Source organism: Sus scrofa, chromosome 2 (genome assembly GCF_054392235.1).
Source record: "Sus scrofa isolate SSC_HxYL_T2T_F1_AM1 chromosome 2, Sscrofa_HxYL_maternal_Yorkshire_Landrace_v2.0, whole genome shotgun sequence".
Lineage (NCBI taxonomy): Eukaryota > Metazoa > Chordata > Mammalia > Artiodactyla > Suidae > Sus > Sus scrofa.
The window spans coordinates 121,730,407-121,751,620 of NC_139384.1; the positions used below are offsets into that span (position 1 = coordinate 121,730,407).

Below are 21,214 nucleotides of genomic sequence, written 5' to 3' on the forward strand. Positions count from 1 at the left end.
AAAAAGTGTACAAATATAACAAAACAGAAACAGACTAACAGTTACAGTGAGCAAACTAGTACTTGCCAGAGAGGAAGAGTGTGGGGGAATAGATGAAAATGGTGACAAGGATTAAGAAGTACAAACTAACAACTGCAAATAAACAAATCCTAGGGACATCATGTACTACACAGGGAATACAACCAATAATCTTGTAATAACTTTGTGTGGTGTGTAGAATATAAAATATTGAATCACTCTGTTATAGAACTGAAAATAATATTTTAAGCCAAACATACTTCAATTTAAAAAAAAGAATTCTAAGTTGAAAAAAATTATTTTTTCATTTTTAGTCTGGCTAGAGATTTATCAATTTTATACTTTAAATGGCATCTGCAGTGGTTTCAATGTCAGTGTGGTTTTCAAATCCTTTGCTGTGCTTTAATGGATTGTTTCATTAATTCATTTGGGGTGAACTCAAGATTTGTTTAGGTTTATAGAGAATTTGGAAACTCTTCTCTTACTCACTCCTCTGCAGGATTTGCCCCACATTCTTTATATCCTCTAGAGTCCTTTACATTCATTGTCTGCTGGATAAAAATATTTTCCATGTATTTATTTCCTCAGTAATTTAGCCTCCCATGCTTTGGTGTGGAGCTACTTTCAGAGCTAAGTGCTTTAAGAAAAAAATGGGGAGTTCCCGTCGTGGCGCAGTGGTTAATGAATCCGACTAGGAACCATGAGGTTGCAGGTTCGATCCCTGCCCTTGCTCAGTGGGTTAAGGATCTGGCATTGCCGTGAGCTGTGGTGTAGGTTGCAGACGCGGCTGGGATCCTGCGTTGCTGTGGCTCTGGCGTAGGCTGGCAGCTACAGCTCCGATTCGACCCCTAGCCTGGGAAGCTCCATATGCGGCGGAAGTGGCCCAAGAAATGGCAAAAAGACACACACACACACACACAACACAAAAATGGGAAATTCCCCCCAAACTCCATGGACCACATGATCTCCTTTCTGTAATTCTTCTGGCCGAGAAAATAGTTTCCTCTTTAGCTTTTAAATGCTTGTGATATTCTGCACTACTGATGCCTCATTCCTTACCAAAATCCTCTTTTACGGTTTTATCCTGCTTCAGTAACTACCCCAGCTCAGTCTCTAGGTGCCACTAATTCTATCCCATTCTTCTACAGTCCCTCCTATTTTACCAAACTCAATAAATTTGTATTTACACAAAAAGGATCCTTCCTTAAACTTTTCTCCCATATTTCTATTTGTATATAAAGTTTCCTGGAAATATTCTTCAAAAAGTATAGTCTTTTCTACAGAGAAAACTGTTCTGCTATTTCAACATGGTCTACTATTGCTTACATTTAGATTAATTCAGCAGGAAGTGAGCAAGTAAACCAGAAATTTGAAATACTGCCAAAGAAAGTAAATGAAGGAGTAATCAATAGGTAAATAAACATAAGTCACATCTATATGTACTTAACTATATTTTAATGTTCTTGGAAAATTTTTATAATTTTAATGCAATTTTAAATGTTTTCTTGAAAAAGAAAAATATTACAAATGGTATAATTCCTAAATTGTTTTATCTAATATCAGGTTCAAGTGTATACAAAATTAAAATTTTTTTTTTTTGTCTTTTTGTTGTTGTTGTTGTTGTTGTTGTTGTTGCTATTTCTTGGGCCGCTCCCGCGGCATATGGAGGTTCCCAGGCTAGGGGTCGAATCGGAGCTGTAGCCACCAGCCTACACCAGAGCCACAGCAACGCGGGATCCGAGCCGCATCTGCAACCTACACCACAGCTCACGGCAACGCCGGATCGTCAACCCACTGAGCAAGGGCAGGGACCGAACGCGCAACCTCATGGTTCCTAGTCGGATTCGTTAACCACTGCGCCACGACGGGAACTCCCAAAATTAAAATTTTATACTACTTTGGACAAGAATTTTGTATGTTATAGTCTTTGTCTTATTAGATGAATTTCCTCCCTAAACAATAAAAACTGATTTAATTAAAAAATTGAAATGGTAATTAAGGTAAGCTTAATTGAAATGCATATGTTTACCCTCAAGATATTATTTTCTAAAGTGCAAGTCAAGGTACTATTAGTCTATTTTCAAGGAAAAGCCAGAATATTATTTTAAATCACTTTAGCAGTGAGTTTATTTGAATTCTATGGCAATAAAAATAACTTGTGTCTATGTGTATCTTTAGGCTCAGAACAAGTTTTTACCCTTCACATTTATAATTGATTCTAACATTTTCAATTGCTGTCAGCAGATTACTACATGAATATTTTGTTTCATGTCATTTCTTAAATATCCTCTAGTTCAGACTTCCCTTTTACTTCCCAGTTGGACAGTTAATGAGATTTTGCTACTGATAAAGACTGTAGTATGAAAGTCACTGATAATTAGAAGCTTTACAATACAGAATGGTGAGGTTAGAATTCTTGTGTTTACATTATGAGAGAAGAAAATATTATCACTGTATATGATGAGAATAAAGAAATTGAATGGGAAAGAGGAAGAAAACAGTATGAACACAATGTACAACTCTATACACAGTTAAAATATAAAACAATACTTCAAACTTAGACTATAACTAAATTCCTTCTCCTGGTGATAACCCAATGCTTCTACGTATTTTAATGCCCCCCCAAAAATAAATTTGATTTCACCTATAAGGACCTATAACATATTTGTATTTAAATCTATTTGAAAAATAATATTCTAATACTAGGCATATCCAATAGCTAAAAAAATCTTGGTGGATTATAGATTCTATAATATTTTATAGCATACTCTTGGCTATATTATATGTTTTGCTACTATAAAAATTTCCTTAAGGAAAAAAATGTGTGTGATTCATCTACAGATCATGAATAAAGCTGATCACAATGTCCTGAGCACAGTAGGAACTAAAATACTTGAATGGGGAGTTCCCGTCATGGCTTAGTGGTTAACAAATCTGACTAGGAACCATAAGCTTGCCAGTTTGATCCCTGGCCTCGCTCAGTGGGTTAAGGATCCGGCATTGGCATGAGCTGTGGTGTAGGTTGTAGACATGGCTCAGATCCCAAGTTGCTGTGGCTGTGGCATAGGCTGGTGGCTACAGCTTTGATTAGACTCCTGGCCTGGGAAACTCCATATGCTGCAGGAACAGCCCTAGAAAATGCAAAAAGACAAAAATAAAATAAAATACTTGTTGAATGGATGAATAGACAAGGTTTTTGAAGGGCATTTTATTTCTCAAGTTGCTGTAGCACATGTCACAGAATTGTCTTCTTTCTAATTCTAAGCATTTACAATATACCTTGCTGCACTACCAGGTGCTATTTTTTTATTACTTGTAGTAACCCAGGCCAGAGGAAGAGAGGAGCTATTAAGGAGTTGTGAAGGTTTTCATTTAACATTCTTCAGATTTTAAAATATATGATAATCAGTATGATTTTAAAGAAATAACAGAATGTTATTCTTTCTAATACCAGATGCCTATGCCACTGTCCCCTCTGGACTGACATGCCAAAACAATGTTAGTGTTAAGTTCCATGAACTGAAATTAATTAACATATATTTTTGAGCCCTAGATTTCAATAAGAGATAGTCATAACATGGTAAATAGAAAAAGGGGATCTCTATCCAACATAAAAGACAAATACTCAAATTTGTCATCTTAGAAATGGGTGATCAAAAGTTACAAAATCTAATATACAGCACAAATGAACCTTTCCACAGAAAAGAAAATCAGGGACTTGGAGAATAGACTTGTGGTTGCCAAGGGCGAGGAAGTGGGATGGATGGTGAGCGTGGGGTTAATAGATGTAGACTATTGCCTTTGAAATGGATTAGCAATGAGATCCTGCTGTGAAGCACTGGGAATTATTTCTAGTCACTTATGATGGAGCATGATAATGTGAGAAAAAAGAATGTATACATGTATGTGTGACGGTCACCTTTCTGTACAGTAGAAAATTTACAGAACGCTGTAAACTAGCTATAATGGAAAAAAAAATCATTATACATAAAAAAAGGGATGATTTAAATTTAAAAAAGAGTTACAGGAGTTCCTGTCGTGGCTCAGTGGTTAAATCTGACTAGGAACCATGAGCTTGCAGGTTCAATCCCTGGCCTTGCTCAGATCCTGCACTGCTATAACTCTGGCGTAGGCCAGTGGCTACAGCTCTGATTAGACCCCTAGCCTGGAAACCTCCACATGCTGCAGGAGCAGCCCTAGAAAAGGCAAAAAAAAAAAAAAAGTTACGATTTCCAATCTGAAAAGATTTGTCCTAATACTGAGAATCAAATATTGAAAGAGATTCTAGTTTTCAGCATAGGCAATGCATTCCATTACTTAATCACCACTCCCAGTAAAGTTTTCTTATTGATGATATTTTCTCCAAATATACATGTTCTTTCTCAGGCCAGTCCCACTCTTTTAACCTCTCCAGAAAATAAACTTCTCATCTCCTTCTATAAGAGCCTGTTACCAGGCTGTGGAGTGTTAAATAGATCTAGCCATCAAACTCCCTCTTAAACTACCTACACCTGCTCTTCCTCATTGCGGCCAACTTTTTCCTCTCAATTCCCAGAAGTAACTGATCCTCCAATTCCCAATGAGAAATTCTGTAACAAAAAGTCAGAATGATTTTGTTTGTACCACTAGAGCTTGAGAATTTGGATTTCTCAGGTCCGACAATAAAGGCCTATTAATTTCTATATCAATATTCCATCTGCTTTTTAGCTTCCAAATTTGTTGTTCCTGCCTGCCCTCTAGTTCTCTCCATCCTGGGAGTTTCATGCCCTTAAAATAGTCCTTTTGAATTATTTTTTCCAAGAAGTGAAAGTAGATACCAGCATACAATTCATCATTTTACCTTAAAATTTCCACATTGCTCTTACTAATATAGGTACTAGAGCAAATGCATTCCACCCATGAAAAAGTGCACCAGAAATTTAATTTCACTAAGGACATTTAATATACTAATTCTAATCAGTCAAAATGTTAAAAAGTTGATCAAGCAAATTAAAATTTCAAGACAAATGCTAAAATAAAATCACTTTTTCAAAAACAAGTCTATCTCTTTAAAAAATGAAGAGGAAAAGATGTTAAAAAAAATTCACAGAAAGCATCAATTAGAAAACATGTAATTGTCCACTGACAACCTAAATGTCCACCAAAAAATGAATGGGTAAAGAATATATTGTATAAATATACAAAGGAATATTATTCAGTGATTATAAAATGAAATAATGCCATCTGCAGCAACATGGATGGACCTAGAAACTATCATACTAAGAAAGTCAGAAAGGGAAAGACAAACACCATGTGATATCACTCATACATGTAATCTAAAATATAACAAAAATCAACATATCATTGAAACAAAAAAAGATTCGCAGATATAGATAACAGACTTGTAGTTGCCAAGGGTTGCAGTGGGAGAGGGAAGGATAGGGCGTTTGGGATTAGCAGAGGCAAACTTATATACAGGATGGATAAACGACAAGGTCCTATTGTATAGCACAGGGAACTATATTCAAAATCCTGTGATAACCCATGATGAAAAAGAATATCAAAAATATACGTAAAACTCAGTTACTTTGCTGTACAGCAGAAATTAACACAACACTGTAAATCAACAATACTTTAATAACACTTTTTTATTTTATTTTTTTTATTTTCCCACTGTACGGCAAGGGGGTCAGGTTATCCTTAGATGTATACATTGCAGTTACAGTTTTTTCCCCCAGCCTTTCTTCTGTTGCGACATGAGTATCTAGACATAGTTCTCAACGCTATTCAGCAGGATCTCCTTGTAAATCTATTCTAGGTTGTGTCTGATAAGCCCAAGCTCCCGATCCCTCCCACTCCTTCCCCCTCCCATCAGGCAACCACAAGTCTCTTCTCCAAAAATAGTAAAACAAAAGGAGTTTTAGTACCAAAAAAAAGAAAAGGAAAAGAGAAACATCACAAAGTATCAAAGTATTTCCTGCTTTAGTTTCCTTGCTCCTCCCAGAAAAGAAATTTGGCTGTTAGATTCAACAAATCAGCCAGTTAATCTCAAAAGCAGAAAGCCCTAATATTCTCTGTTTTTTTGTGCCTTACAAAACCACATAGTACAATTAATAGGCATATAATGAAAATATATTACTTGTGATATATATATATAAATCAACCTGTGCTAGCTTTTATTCTCAGAATAATTACATTTCTTCTGAGCAAATGATTTGAAAGTTTAGAATATCGATTATTTGAAATTTGAGATAGCAATGATTATAAAACTAGTTATATTGCCAAGGTTGTGAAAGGATAAAATTTATATATAATAAATATAGCATGAACTAGAGCTTGACTATAATAATGTTAGCAGGTAAGACTGAGGTAGTTTGTAAATTCATCAAACAGTATACATTTGTTTGATGGAATCTCAACAGTCTATGTTGGGTCTAAGTTTACTATTGTAAAACTTGTCAGGCCTGAAAGGATTGTTTATCAAAGATGTATTACATATCCAGGTCTCAGTGATTGTCATTAATAAAATTGGTAGGACATATATTTCTTTATAAGGAATTCCAAAATGCATTATTTCATTGATAGAACTTATCTATGAAGAATAAAAACAATATAATCATCCCCAATTTACAATGGAGCAAATTGACGTTTAAGGAAGTTAAAATTCTTACTCAATGATCTATACAAAAAAATGACATCTTGGTTCCACTTATAGATTTTCATTTCCCTGCTCTGCTTCATGTATTAAATAAAGGCCCATCCAGATTTTTTAACCAAGTATTTACTACCTTTTTTCTCCTGCATTATCTCAGAAAATCATCTCAGATAAAAATGAAGAATAATACATTCTGGCTTCTATGTCGTTGTGATAGTAGAAGAATTGAGACAGAGGAGTTAAGCAACTTTTTCAAAGTCACACAGTAAATATAGGGTTACTATAATAACTCAGGTCAGTCAGGCTCCAGTGTCTCAATATTAAATGCTATTAAGAATCTCCTTCCCAGGAGAATTAATCAAATCTAATCACAGGAGATTAATCTCCTTTTCAGTTAAAATAAGTTTATGCCTTCCATTGAGCACAAATGCATGCAGGTATGACAGACAGGAAAAACAAGAATCAACTACATTATACAGAGTGATTACCAAACATAAGGCTTATGTAGAAAGAATGTTCATATAGTTGTAAGTAAAAGACTTTATGCTTAAAGCATAATTGTAGTTATGTCTTTAATTTCATATTAAAATTAACGTGATTTTAAAATATTTCTACATACATGAAAATCAAATATAAGTAAACTGAAATATCTGCGGCATTAAAAAGGTTAGCCTTTGGGGAGTTCCTATCATAGCTCAGTGGTTAAAGAATCCGACTAGGAATCATCAGGTTGTGGTTTCAATCCCTGGCCTTGCTCAGTGGGTTAAGGATCTGGAGTTGCCGTGAGCTGTGGTGTAGATCGCAGATGCGGCTCGGATTCCGCGTTGCTATGGCTCTGGTGTAGGCCGGAGGCTACAGCTCTAATTCAACCCCTAGCCTGGGAACCTCCATATGCCGTGGGAGAGGCCCAAGAAATGGCAAAAAGACAAAAAATAAATAAAAATAAAAATAAGGTTAGCCTTTGGTAGCTTAAACTTACATTTGTTTTCAAATGTAATTGAGAATATTAGCTATTTTAATTTACCTTAAAATAGCACATACATTTGATACACATATTTGAAGAGGGCAAAATGTTACTTTAACTGAAGTAAACAGACACACTGTGAATCTTGTAATTGATCATGCTTTACAGTTTCTAACATAATCCCAGGTGAATATGATTTTCCTTTCCCGATTACTAAATTTCAATTAAATAGCCAGCATAAATTAAGCAGTTGTAGGTGAACAACTGGATCTTAATTTCTTCATTTGACTTTTAAGTACATGTATTTAAGACTGTTTAATTAAACTTGCACTGGTATTGCAAATTGACAAACATATACACTGAGGACTTAATGGAAATGGAATTACCTTCAATAATGGCGAAGCTGGAAATAAGCTCCTTTTGCAGGAATTCTGTGAAAAACTAAGATTAAAGTCTTCTGATGACATGCTGGCGTTTGGAGGACCGAAGCCTAGAAAACAAGTATTATTTTGAATCATCCTGTATATATTTGTTGAATGTGTTTCAAAAATTCTTCAGAGAATCAGTAATAAGACATGTTGGAACTTCATTTCCTCCTTTGCCTGATAGAGCCACTGTGCTTGGCTTGAATACCAGACAGGACCTGCATAGCATTCCTCTGAATACAAGCCTTGCTATGCTTCTGGTAAGCAAAGAAAATGAAGTAAGCAACAGAGCCTTTTAGGCATAGACATGTTCTGAATATCCACAAATGACTTATAAGGAAACATGATACTCTAATGAACTATTTTGTGTGGATTCCCTTTTTCTCTTGGGTACCAGGTTACTTCCAGTGTATAATCAGGTGGTTTGGCATTCTTTTAACTTATGGAACTCCGACTTTCTCTGTCATGTATTGAACAGACCATCATATTGTTTCTTGGACTTACATATTCTTTCTTATTATTTATTAAAATCTTGCATACAAATATCTGAATGAATTTTCACTCACTGTCTCTCTGCCACTCTTGTTCTTTCACATACACAAACATACACAAAACTTCATGAAGCCACAAGAGCTGTGGAGTGAAACCAGATCTCATTTGGCAAGATCTGTGCAAACATCATTGGTGCATTACTATGATATTAATTATGTCACACTCAGAGCTTTGACATATTAGATCAAGAATATAAGAAGAATACACAATGGCAAACATACAGAATGCTGTTTTCGGCAGGAAAGAATAATATTTTTTTTGTAAATTTAACTATGAATATAAGTGTGGAAACAACAATAAAGGTTTGAGACATTCAAGTGACTTCCTATTGTTTTAAAAGTCAATCATTAGATTTTGGAAATTAAAAACAACTTGAGTCATACTAACCCCCAATTAAAAATAGCATGAAGAAAGCATACATCTCTGTTAAAAAAAGTTATAATAAGACAATTTAGAGAGCATTACAGCAAATTTTGTGGCTATAATATCCAGTAAAATTTAACTAAAAAGAAAAAATGCCATGGGTATATAATGTACAGCATGGTGACTAGAGTTAACAACAATATACTGCATATTTGAAAAATGCTAAAAGAGTAGATATTAAAAGTTATCATCCCAAGAAAAAAAACATTTTAACTATGTATGATGACAGATGTTAACATTGTGGTGATCATCTTGCAATACATACAAATATCAAATCACTACATCTACACCTGAAACCAATGTAATTCCTCAATTATACCTGAATAATAAAAAAATTACATAAAGCCAGCTCTTCTCCTTGCTTTTCCCAGCCCAAAGAATATTAACACCATCCATCCAACAGCTCAAGTCAGAAATTGCCATCATCCTGAGCTCTTCTCTTTTTTCACCCTCTATATATCTCTCAGGATATCCTAGATAGATGGCTCTATATCAAACATCCCCTAAGTCTCAGTGGATTAACAAAATTGAAGTTTATTTCTCACTCTGATTACTGAATCAGGGCTGGGCTGACTTTCTCATACTGACTCTAGGTTCCAGGCTGATAAAACACCCTCTAACTGGAACATTCTTGGTCACCACAACTGAGTTCTAAAGGTTTCATCCTGAGAATGTGAAGATCGGCCCAGAAGTATCACATGTCACCTTTACTAGAGCAAATAACTCGGAGGCCAGGAAATACAACCCTATGCTATGCTTGCTCAGAAGGCAGAGAGTAGAAAAATTAATAAGCAGAATTAATGACTATCCTTCTGTCTTAACAGGCACTCCCCAGAAAGAGACCCTAAGATAAGAAACCATGTGAAAATGATTTATTAAGAACTGCTCTAGACCAAAAGAGTAAGGGAGTAGGGAAGAAAGATTAGGAAGAGAAGGAAGCCAAGCAAATATTTTATATCAAAGTTCTATGAAGGGCAATTTAGTTTCAACTCCACGGAAGATTCTGAAGAAAGTCATACCTCAGAGCAGTCTGGACCTGGGGCGAGGTAGTTTGAGTATTTTCTACTTGTGTGCCAGGAGTCATTTGCTAGGGTTCTTCCCGGGGTGAAATGCCAGGTATTTCTGGTTCTTCTTGCAGGTGTTAGCTGTTAGAAGTGAAAACACAGTGTGAAAATGGTAAAGAGATCTGAAAGCATCCAGGTGGAGCCTTAACATCAACTGCCATACACACATCCCAAACCAATTAAAAATTTGGTTGTTGTTTGGTTGTTGTTGTTCTGTTTTCCTTTAAAACAGAAACATTTTAGATTTGTGATGAAAGAAAACTACTTTTTTCCATCCACCATTTTTAAGTTTATAATTCAAGTCAGAGTTCAATTAAAAATAATTACAGCTCATTAATTTACTAACTTTGAATTATTTTTGCTTAATTTTTTCCAGTTTTAATTGTCCTGCAAATAATTCAAACCTCTTCACTGAGAACCTTCAGTATGAGGACATGTTAATATTTAGTATTTTGCATATATTCAGTTAATAGCTCTAAGGATAATGACAGGAATAAACTCTCTAAGTGTACAAAATGTATCAGGCAAATTTAGCATCGCCCCTTGAGTAAGGATGGAAGCAACACCTACCATTATATTGAGTTTGTTTTCTTTTGAAGCTTCAGAAGAGGATTCAGAATGGGGTCCTATGAAATTACATTTCTTTCTTTAAGTGAACTCAGAGGTACATCTTTAATTGCATAATAATTAATAATGTTACATAATAACTTTTAATAATGACTACTACAAATGTCGATACTGCTTTAACAAGTTCACCTATAAGAAGTATTACAAATCAGTGGCACTTCTTCTTCAGTATTACTGAGTCCACATGCTATTAACAAGTATGTGTCAGGAGCTCTCTTTTGGCACAGTGGGTTAACAATCTAGCGTTGCCATTGCAGCAGCTTGGGTCACTGCTGTGGTACAGGTTTTGATCCCTGGCTTGGGAACTTCCACGTGCCACAACTGTGGCCAAAAAACAAAACAAAACAAAACAAAAAATTAGACAAGTGTTTGTCAAAAACATTAAGGAAGGTGTTACCTAGGATTCTATAATAGATAAACTCTACTTTCCAATGACTTCATCCTAGTCAACACACTCCACTTCAAGGCCTATTATGTTGTCATTAATATGCTTAAAATAAATTCCATTATAACTTGCAAAGAAAATGACTTATAGCCTGAAACATGAAAAGCAATACCAATATAAAGTCATCTTATTTTGACTTTGCAATTAGACTTTAGCTATGAAGTAAACTTAGTTGTCAAATAAGAATGAATCATTCTAAGTGCCTTAAAGTTAGGATCCTTGGTTGGATATCAAGTAAAGCTCTCTTATTTAAAATGACAGACAGGAGTTCCTTTGCGGCTCAGCGGTTAACGAACCTGACTAGGATCCATGAGGATGCGGGTTCAATCCCTGGCCTTGCTCAGTGGGTTAAGAATCCCGTGTTGCCGTGAGTTGTAGTATAGGTCACAGACGTGGCTCGTATCCTGCGTTGCTGTGGCTGTGGCTGTGGCTGTGGCTGGAAGCTATAGCTCTGATTCAACCCCTAGCCTGTGAACTTCCATATGCTGTGGTGCAGGTGCAGCCCTGAAAAGCAAAATAAATAAATAAATAAATAAGATAAGATAAAATAAAGAAACTGAGATATATGTATCTTTCTCTTATTGAATCTATGAAAGATAACTGAATAACTGATTTAAGGAAACAAACAAAAGTGACAGATAAATCCATACAATTAAAACCATTGTTTTATGATAGTAAATTAAAAAGACATAACCTTTCAGATCTACATATGTTCAATAACTATAAACACTATATCTCTACAATCTAGTCAATAAAGTGTATAACAGACAACTGTTTTAAATACTCAAAATTTGTAATCAGATAGATAAATGATGATTTATGTAGACTGAAAAATTTGGGATTGTATGAAAGCCTCTACTTAGCTTTTCCAATACAAGATTCAACACTCAGACATTTCAATATTTTGCTTTGTTAAGGAAAGATGCCATCTGATGTGTAGGTATAATGACTGAGTCCTTGAACTTCTCCTGCAATCAAAGAAAAATCAAAAATGGCTTCTGGAGAGTGAGGCCAATTCATGAGTTCTAAGCAAAATGAAATATAATAGAAAGTGTAAAAGCATTTAAAGAAAACTATTGGTTGATATACAAAAAGTCAATGATATAGGTTATTTTTTCAAACCTCTAAGAAAGTATTATTGGAGCTCCTATATGCACTTGGCCCTGGGCCACACATTGAAAATAGAGCAGTATTCCTGACAGTTGTCCTTCCCACCTTCATATATCTTATATCCCTATACATACATGTTAATTATGAGTAATAATTCTACAAAAGATAATACAGAATGCTTAAAGAGTACATTATGCAGATGATGAGAATTTCTTTTTCCAATCACTGTCCTTCTAATCCATCCCTATAGTATGTTTTCCTATATTTAAGTCTTTTAAATGTAACAAAAAGCCCCATGGGATTTCATAAGGCCAATATCTCTCCTCCTCACCAGAATGAAAGTCAAAGAAATGAGAATAAAGGCAGACCAACTTCTTTCAAACTATTTCCCTTCTATGTCCTTCATGGCTATGTACATCAAATATGTTTCCATTTCTTTTTTTTTTTTTTTTGCCTTTTCTGGGGCCGCTCCCACGGTATATGGAGGTTCCCAGGCTAGGGGTCAAATCGGAGCTGTAGCCGCTGGCCTATGCCAGAACCACAGCAATGCCAGATCCAAGCCACATCTGCGACCTATACCACAGTTCACGGCAACGCCAAATCCCTAACCCACTGAGCAAGGCCAGGGATCGAACCCTCAAGCTCATGGTTCCCAGTCGGATTTGTTAACCATTGCGCCACAACAGGAACTCCTTCATTTCTATTTTAAAAGAGTTAGTAAATGTCATTTAGTATTTGATTTATTACTAACTTGGGGAAAAATTTAAGCTTTTTTGAGATTTGGTTTGGTAAGTTTTAAGAGAACTATGGTTGAAGACTGCTCTAGTAAAATAAAGTAACTTTTTGATGTAGTTTTTTATTTTGATATAGTCCCACTTGTTTTTACTTTTATCTTAAATTTTAAAAATCATTGCAGACATTTTGTCTAGGAGTTTATTATCTATGTTTTATTCTAGGAATTCTGTGCCTTTACACCTTAAGGTATTTAACACATTTTGAGTTGATCTTTGTGCATGATATAAGACAAGGGTCCATTTTTATTCTTTTGTATGTGTCTGTCTAGTTTTCCCAACACTTTATTAAAAAGACTATTTTCTTCTCCATTGTATATTCTTGGATTCTGTTTTGGGGCTCTCTAGAGAATAAAGGCAGCCAAACTTCTTTCAAACTATGCTACTTTAGAATTGTCAACAAAATATGAATCAAAGATAATGCTTTCTGTTTGTAGATAAGATCTCAGTGAGTGTGACTCTTCCTGCAATAGACATGGTCTACAGAGATGCCTTCTGCATTTAGCAGTTCCTTGCCTGGGAAGCAGAATCCTAGCAGAAAACTCATGTGATCCTCATAGCAGCAAATTTGACAGGCTGATCAGACATTTATTTAACTTACCCCTATGTCAGTCCATGGTTGTTGTGACTTCTTCAATGGTATAATCACATCTGAAATTTTTAGTCTTGTCATCAGAGGGAAACTCCATAGAGGGAAGACATATATGGGAGACATGGAATCATCATCATTAGGACAGTAAAGAGATGTCATTTTGAATCTCTGAATGTTATTAAATCTTATAGATGAAAACATGTTGAGTGTGTGTCTATTCAAAGCAAGTTATTCTTTTCTATCAATCCTCTGAGCACCTTTAACCAAAATTAAACTTCTATATGGCTTAGTGAGATTTACTGAATATCTTATTTCCATATGTAATTTCAAGTATAAATTTAAAGTTTTAAGCCAACTATTTAGAAAAAACTATGTTCACATAGCATATTGTCTCATGCATAATACCTTCTTATTTAACTTCTTTTTTTGAAAAATCACTGAAAACATGCCATAGTTTTTCTGAAAATGTTATGCACAATCTGCACTTGCATAATGTAATATGCACTTTGATTTTTTTAAATTCTCAAATATATAAATATTTCAGAAGTAAACTCAAATAATACCTAGTTCTGACATGAAGCCACTTTACTCTGCAAGTTTGAGTATCACTGGGTGGAACAAATCAAATTTATGATTATGTACATAATATGTATAATTTTATATATACAAATGTTGTACATTACCAACTACTCATTGTGAACAAGAATCAGAAAAGACACTAGAAGTATATCTTAATTTAAACTAACAATTATTCCAGTTTCAATTACTTTCACATTTTTAATATGGGGAATAGAATTTATATAAATAAAGTAAAAATTCTCCAGATTTAAACAATATTTTTGAGTAACGATTGTACTTCTTTTGTATAATTCTTGTTCCATATTTTTAAGGGAAAATTAATCACTCAGTTAAGAGGTTTAGTTAGGCCAAGCACCATCATAATAGAATTATTTGCCTAATTTGAGAAGTTTCTTTTAAATGAAATTGTGCAACAAGTTGCAATAATTTGTTTAATCATTTTATTAGTTATTTTAATGAATTATTAAAATATTAAAATGAAATTTCATCAGAAAATGTAAATATCACATATATTAATAATGTGCTTTATATTACCAATTCAAGATATTGAAGAATATTAAATAAATTTTTGATTAAAACTTTTTCCCCATATAGTTAAACTAATTTTGGAAGTCATTGTTATCCTTCAAATTATAAACTTGATTCCCTATTTTAACTCAGCAACAGAGTATTATATGTATTTTTATACATGATCCTGACTCTACTGGCGAAATAGAAAAGAGAAAAAAGAAAAGAACAGAAATGTGTCCTATCGGACTTTCCATGTGACTCACAACATAAATGTGTCCTATTGGGGAGTTCCAAACTGGATTTTTAATAGTGATTCATCCATTTGATTTCATTCTGGGGTCAGATCTGAAAACTAAGCAGAAAGATGAATTTTAAGCTTAATGAAGTAGTAAAGTAATGTGGGGGCACTGCTCTTTCAGAAAAGGTCTCATAGTCCATGTATGATCACTCTACTTACAGAAATAAATCCATTTTCCTCCCATTTATTATTGAAGATTTAGCTTTCTGTGATATATTGAGGTTTGTTTAATTATTTCAACTCTTATTCACTATTCCATAGAGAATTTTACCACACATGCTAGGCATTTAGTTATGGTACATATTTGTATTAGTGATGGTATACTTTCAAATTAATTCCTTATTTTGAATTCCAGTACCAAGGGTAGTGTTTTTTTCTAAAGTTGTTGAAACATAATTAGCATAATTATTAACACTGATCCCCTGTTAGCTTCTCTAGTAATATTTTATCCTAATATTTTTGCATTCCTCAGACAAATCTGAAGATTTTTAAAAATGATGATTTTAATTGTATTACAAAGACTAATATCTCCCAGGTTAGTTTGACTCTTTACCAATTCAATGTATAAGTAATTAGGAAAAACTTCATAAACATTTACCCTTTGAACTCTATCATCCTTTCTGGAGATATTAACATTGTTTTGTTTTTGTTTTTGTTTTTGTTTTATCTTTTTGTTTTTTTAGGGTCTCACTTGCAGCATATGGAAGTTCCCAGGCAAGGGGTCTAATCGGAGCTGTAGCTGCCAGCCTATGCCATAGCCACAGCAATGCCAGATCTGTAGCCACTAGCCTATGCCACAGTTCACGGCAATGTCAGATCCTTGACTCACTGTGCGAGGCCAGGGATTGAATCTGCAACCTCACAGTTCCTAGTCAGATTTGTTTCCACTGCGCCATGATGTGAACTCCAACATTGTTTGTTAAATTAGACTACTTACTGAATTTCAAGCCAAAAGTAGAAAAAGTAACAATGAAATGAAGCATGATGTGTGTACACATATTCTTTCTGCTACAAATTTCCTCAAATCAAATATTTCAGTCAAATATATTTTTCAGATTGTGTCAAAAGTAGACTTTTATTTTCCTACTCACAGTCTTTCATAAACCATGAGGTAATGAAATTTAAGTTGAATTTACATACCCATTGGTTTGTTTAGCATTATAAAAAAGGAATCATTACAATTTTGTGTAATTCCAAATTTATCCTAAACTGTTTGGACATCTATTTTTCTAACAAGGAAAACTGATAAGGAGTTGTATATAGGGAAACGCTTTTAGCTGCTATTTTACAAAATGGGCAAAAAATTGAGTAATCCATTTGTATAAGTTCAGATAAAAACATTTTTCTGAAAATTTTAGAGGATGAGTCATTATATAAGTTCATTTACTAGTTATTGGTAATTGTAATTTTTAATCTGTCTATACTGTGTCCTAACTATGGAAGAACATAGATATAAAACATCATCTTTGACCTCAAGAAATTTACTGCTTAAAAGGGCAATCTGACATATGAAAGAATGTAAGATAGAGTGATATATGCTATGATAATGGAATACAGGAACAAAAAGTATGAGAGTGAAGGTTAAGGAAGTTTCTTTGAAAGAAGAAAGATTTCCTAAGAATATTAAATGAACATTAGGCATTATTCAGCCTTAAAAGGGGTCATGAGTTAGTCCAGACAAAGAAATTAGCATAAGAGCAATAAAATAGACTGTCAAATATTGTAACAAAAATATATATTGTCTTAACTCTGTATTTCTGTGCATCTTTGTGTGTTTAGCAGAAAGAAAGGTGAACAGAGAGAGCTATGACAGAGAAAGGTAGACCTAACCATAGATTTAAATTAATAAAAAAAAATCAAAGAATAGATTATGATAGTTTCTTGATAAGTATGCCAACGTATGTGATTAGAGTCTACAAAATATATTAAACCATAAGATAAAATAATAATGATTATAAAAGTAATAATAATGAGAACCATTTCCATTTATTAATATTTTGTATATTTTGGACATTGTACTGATGATTTTTACATGTTTTGCTGTTTAAAAATAACATTATAGAGTTTGAAATATTAGAAAACTTGGATTCCAATCCTGGCTCTGAAACTTTCTCAGTCTGAAATTGGCCATGTGGTTTTAAACAGCATGAATTCTGGAGCGTAAAATGACTGTTTGAAACTTTGCTTTATCATTTGCTATCTATGTGAACTTGAATAACTACGTGATCGTTCTGTGTCTCAGTTTGCATATCTATATGTAATATCCACCTTATAAGAACATTGTGATGTGCATACCGAATACTTACCTTAGTGTTTGTACCACAGTAGGCACTTAGTAATAATGACGATACCTACTTTTTGTAATATTTGCAAGAACCATATGCTTAGTAAATATTTTCATAAAGGAAGGTGAAACTCAAATTTGCTCAAAGCAAAGAGAGGGGTAAAAGAAAATTTTAAATCCACACCAATCTTATTCCAAAGTCTGTACTATTTCATAATGCTCAACTCTCTCTCATAATTAAACGTGCCTTTGGAATATTCTCTGATGGAGAATGAATTTAAGAAAGGAAAGACTCAAAGTAGAAATATCAGTTAAGGGCTCTTCCAGAATTCAAGCAAGAAACAACGAGGGACTGAACTGTGACAATTAGAATAGAGTGGAGTGTATGGGGTGTCTAAATAGAATTAGAAACAAAGTAATTCATTGATCAGGAAGAGCAGAGCAGACTGGATGGATACCTCCTGAGCACCCTGTCAAAATCTATCTTCCCCTACTTTTCACCTTACTATGTTACTAACACAAAAGCAATCACCTTAAGTATTATTAGGGTCAAACTGTTTTCCTTTCCTGCCTTACTTTGTTACATTTCCTCACCTGTAAAATGGAATAGGATTTCCGATTGGGGCTCAGTGAGTTAAGAACCCAACTAGTATCCACAAGGATGCAGGTTTGATCCGTGGCCTTGCTCAGTGGGTCAAGAATCCACCATTGCTACAAGCTATGGCATAGGTAACAGATGTGGCTTGGATCTGGCAATGCTATGGGTGTGGCGTAGGCCGGCAGCTGCAGCTCTCATTCAACCCCCAGCCTGGGAATTCCCATATGCTGCAAATTCAGCTCTAAAAAGAAAAAAAAAAAAAAAAAAAAAAAACGGGAATAAAAACTAAGGTATTCAAATAGCCACTGTCCCTAGCATATGGTAATCACTGTGTTATAATTAGGTAAAAAGACAAAGTGCCTGGTGAGGCATAATTTTTACTTTTTAAATACAATTACTACTAAATATCACAATGAGTACGTGTCAAAAAGGCAGGAACCAACTAAAAAAGCCCATGTTGGACAAGGTGGGGACAAGTTGAACCACAAAATAAAGAAGTGATGGTTTATAGCCCCAGGTATAAAGTAAATACCCAGCAGTCTATACTGATATAAAATTGCATGAATACACACAAAAATAAAAATACTGAGACCAGACGTATATTCCTGGCATAAGAATTTCAAATAATCTATGTTGTTATTTTGCCCCCAAGGAAGTAGAGTAAAACTACAACTCCTTAAATGTGAGCTGTCGATAGTGACATTTTCCCAAAAGTAAAGTTTGAAAGGGAGAAGCAGAGTACCTTTCCATGAGAGAAACGAGACCAACACTATTTTAGCCAGCTGGTCTGGGTAAAATAAACAATGATAACTCATGTTGATAATATGTGTTCTTATGATAAGATGATAAAGATATGTTACCTCTGTATTCTTTCTCCCCCAAACCATTAATCTCAGCATAATCATGATAAAAACATCAGATGAATCCCAGGTGAAAGGCATTCTGCAGGATACCTGACCAGTACTTCTCAAAACCATCAAGGACATCACAATCAATGAAAGTCTAAGAAACTGCCACAATCAAGAGGAGCCCTAAGAAGAATGGTGGCTAAATGTAATGTGGCATCTTTGATGACATCTGGAAGAGAAAAACGACATGAGGTAAAAACCAATGAAATCTGAGTAAAGAATGGAGTTTAGTTAATAAGAACATATCATTATTGGTTCATTAATTTTGACAGATGCCCTATATTAGTGTAAGATGTTAACATTAGAGGAAACGTGTGTTGGGTATATGGAGATACTTACTTTCTTTGTAAATTTTTATTCATCTGAAACTATTCTAAAGGAAAAAAGGTTATTAACATACTCTAAAGTTTTTATTTGTTAAAAAATGAAAACACAAAACTACATACAGAGTGTGAAAGTATTTGTAAACCATACTTCCAGCAAAGGATTGGTATTCAAAATATTTAAAGACTTTCTGAACTAAGCATTAAGAATGCAAATAACCCAATTAAAATAGGGTAAAAATTTTAACAGGAACTTTCTCAAATGATATATATGCATGGTGAAACAATACATTAAAAAATATGTGACATCATTAGTCATCAGCGAAATGCAAAATAAAGCTAGAGTGACACACACTGCATATATTAATAGGTATACAGCATTAAAATAGGAATGGCTAGCATTAAAAATACTGAGAACACCAAGGAGTTGAGAGGTTACAGAGCCACAGGAACTCTCATAACTTTCTGGTGGAAATACAACATTGGTATGAACCCTCTGGAAGACTATTTGGCAGTTTCTTATAATGTTAAATATATGCACACCATAAGAACCAGTAATCATACTCCTGGGTATTTACGGTATGGAAAAATAACTATAGAAACTCATGTTCACACAAAAGCTAGTAGTTCTATTAATAATTATGAAACTTGGAGTTCCCGTCATGGCGCAGTGGTTAACGAATCCGACTAGGAACCATGAGGTTGCGGGTTCGGTCCCTGCCCTTGCTCAGTGGGTTAACGATCCGGCGTTGCCGTGAGCTGTGGTGTAGGTTGCAGATGCGGCTCGGATCCCGCGTTGCTGTGGCTCTGGTGTAGGCTGGTGGCTACAGCTCCGATTCAACCCCTAGCCTGGGAACCTCCATATGCCGCAGGAGCGGCCCAAGAAATAGCAAAAAGACAAAAAAAAAAAAAAAAAAAAAAAATTATGAAACTTGCAAATAACCCTATTGTTCTTCAGTGGGTGAATGAGCAAACAAATTTTGGCGTAATCATACTATATAATACTACTGAGCAATAAAAATGGAATGAACTATTGATATATGCAATAACATGGATGAATCACAAAGGACTTATTCTGAGTGAAGGAAGCTGGTCTCAAAAAATTATATACTGTATGATTCCATTTATATATCATTTTCAGATGGACAAAAGCTTAGCAGTGAAGAAATCGGTGGTTATGAAGAGACAGGGGCTTTGGGGCAGTATGATTATTAAGAGCTTCAAGAAAGATATTTTTGGACTGAAAATTTTTGTTTTTGTTTTTGGGGCCTCACCTATGGCATATGGAAGTTTCCAGGCTAGGCGTTAAATCAGAGCTACAGCTGCTGGCCTACACCACAGGCATAGCAATGCCAGATCTGAGCCTCGTCTATGACCTACCACAGCTCATGGCTCATGGCAACGCCAGATCCTCAACCCACTGAGTGAAGTGAGGGATCAAAGCTGCAATCTCATGGATCCTAGTCGGGTTTGTTAACCACTGAGCCACAAAGAGAACTCCTGGACTGAAATAATTACTTTGTATCTTGATTGTGATAATGATATGAAACTTATACATGTGTTTACATTCATAAATTGTATACCAAATAAAGTCAATAATGTTATCCAGTGAAAGAGTGAAACCCTGAATGAACAATTTCAAATGTGTTACTTGCTATAAGAGAAGAAGTAGATTTGAAAATATATAGCTTGGGTATTTAGAAAAGACAAAGAAGTGCCCTTAGAAGTATCTCATTATGGAATGAATGGAAATTGTGCAAAACGGGAGTGAGGAAGATGTTGTCAGGCAGGGGGAAAGATATGGGAATTAAAACAGAATGAAGATTTAGAAAATTCAGAGAAAACCAGCATATCTGGAACACAAAGTAGAAGTGACAGAGGGAGTTGATAAGGCTGGAAAGGTAGGAGGCAGTAGGTCTTTGAAGACCCTATAAACCAAGGAAAGACATGTGAAACTCTTAGTAGGTAAATTTACTTTCTTAAAGGTTAACAAACTAGGACTACTATATATCTTACTGTGTGAAGACATTGCTTAAAGCAGCAATGCCCACTGGGTTTAATTTATAAAA

General features: G+C 34.6%; 1 long non-coding RNA gene across 1 annotated transcript; it reads right to left on the reverse strand.

Annotated features, from left to right (window-relative positions):
• Positions 1-8,000: 8,000 nt before the first annotated feature.
• Positions 8,001-18,910, reverse strand: LOC110259434 (uncharacterized). Its single transcript, XR_002341844.2, has 5 exons — positions 18,775-18,910; positions 14,998-15,086; positions 13,655-13,736; positions 10,036-10,161; positions 8,001-8,106 (listed from the first exon to the last, which is right to left on the reverse strand). It is a non-coding gene; the product is annotated as an uncharacterized LOC110259434 (long non-coding RNA).
• Positions 18,911-21,214: the final 2,304 nt, after the last annotated feature.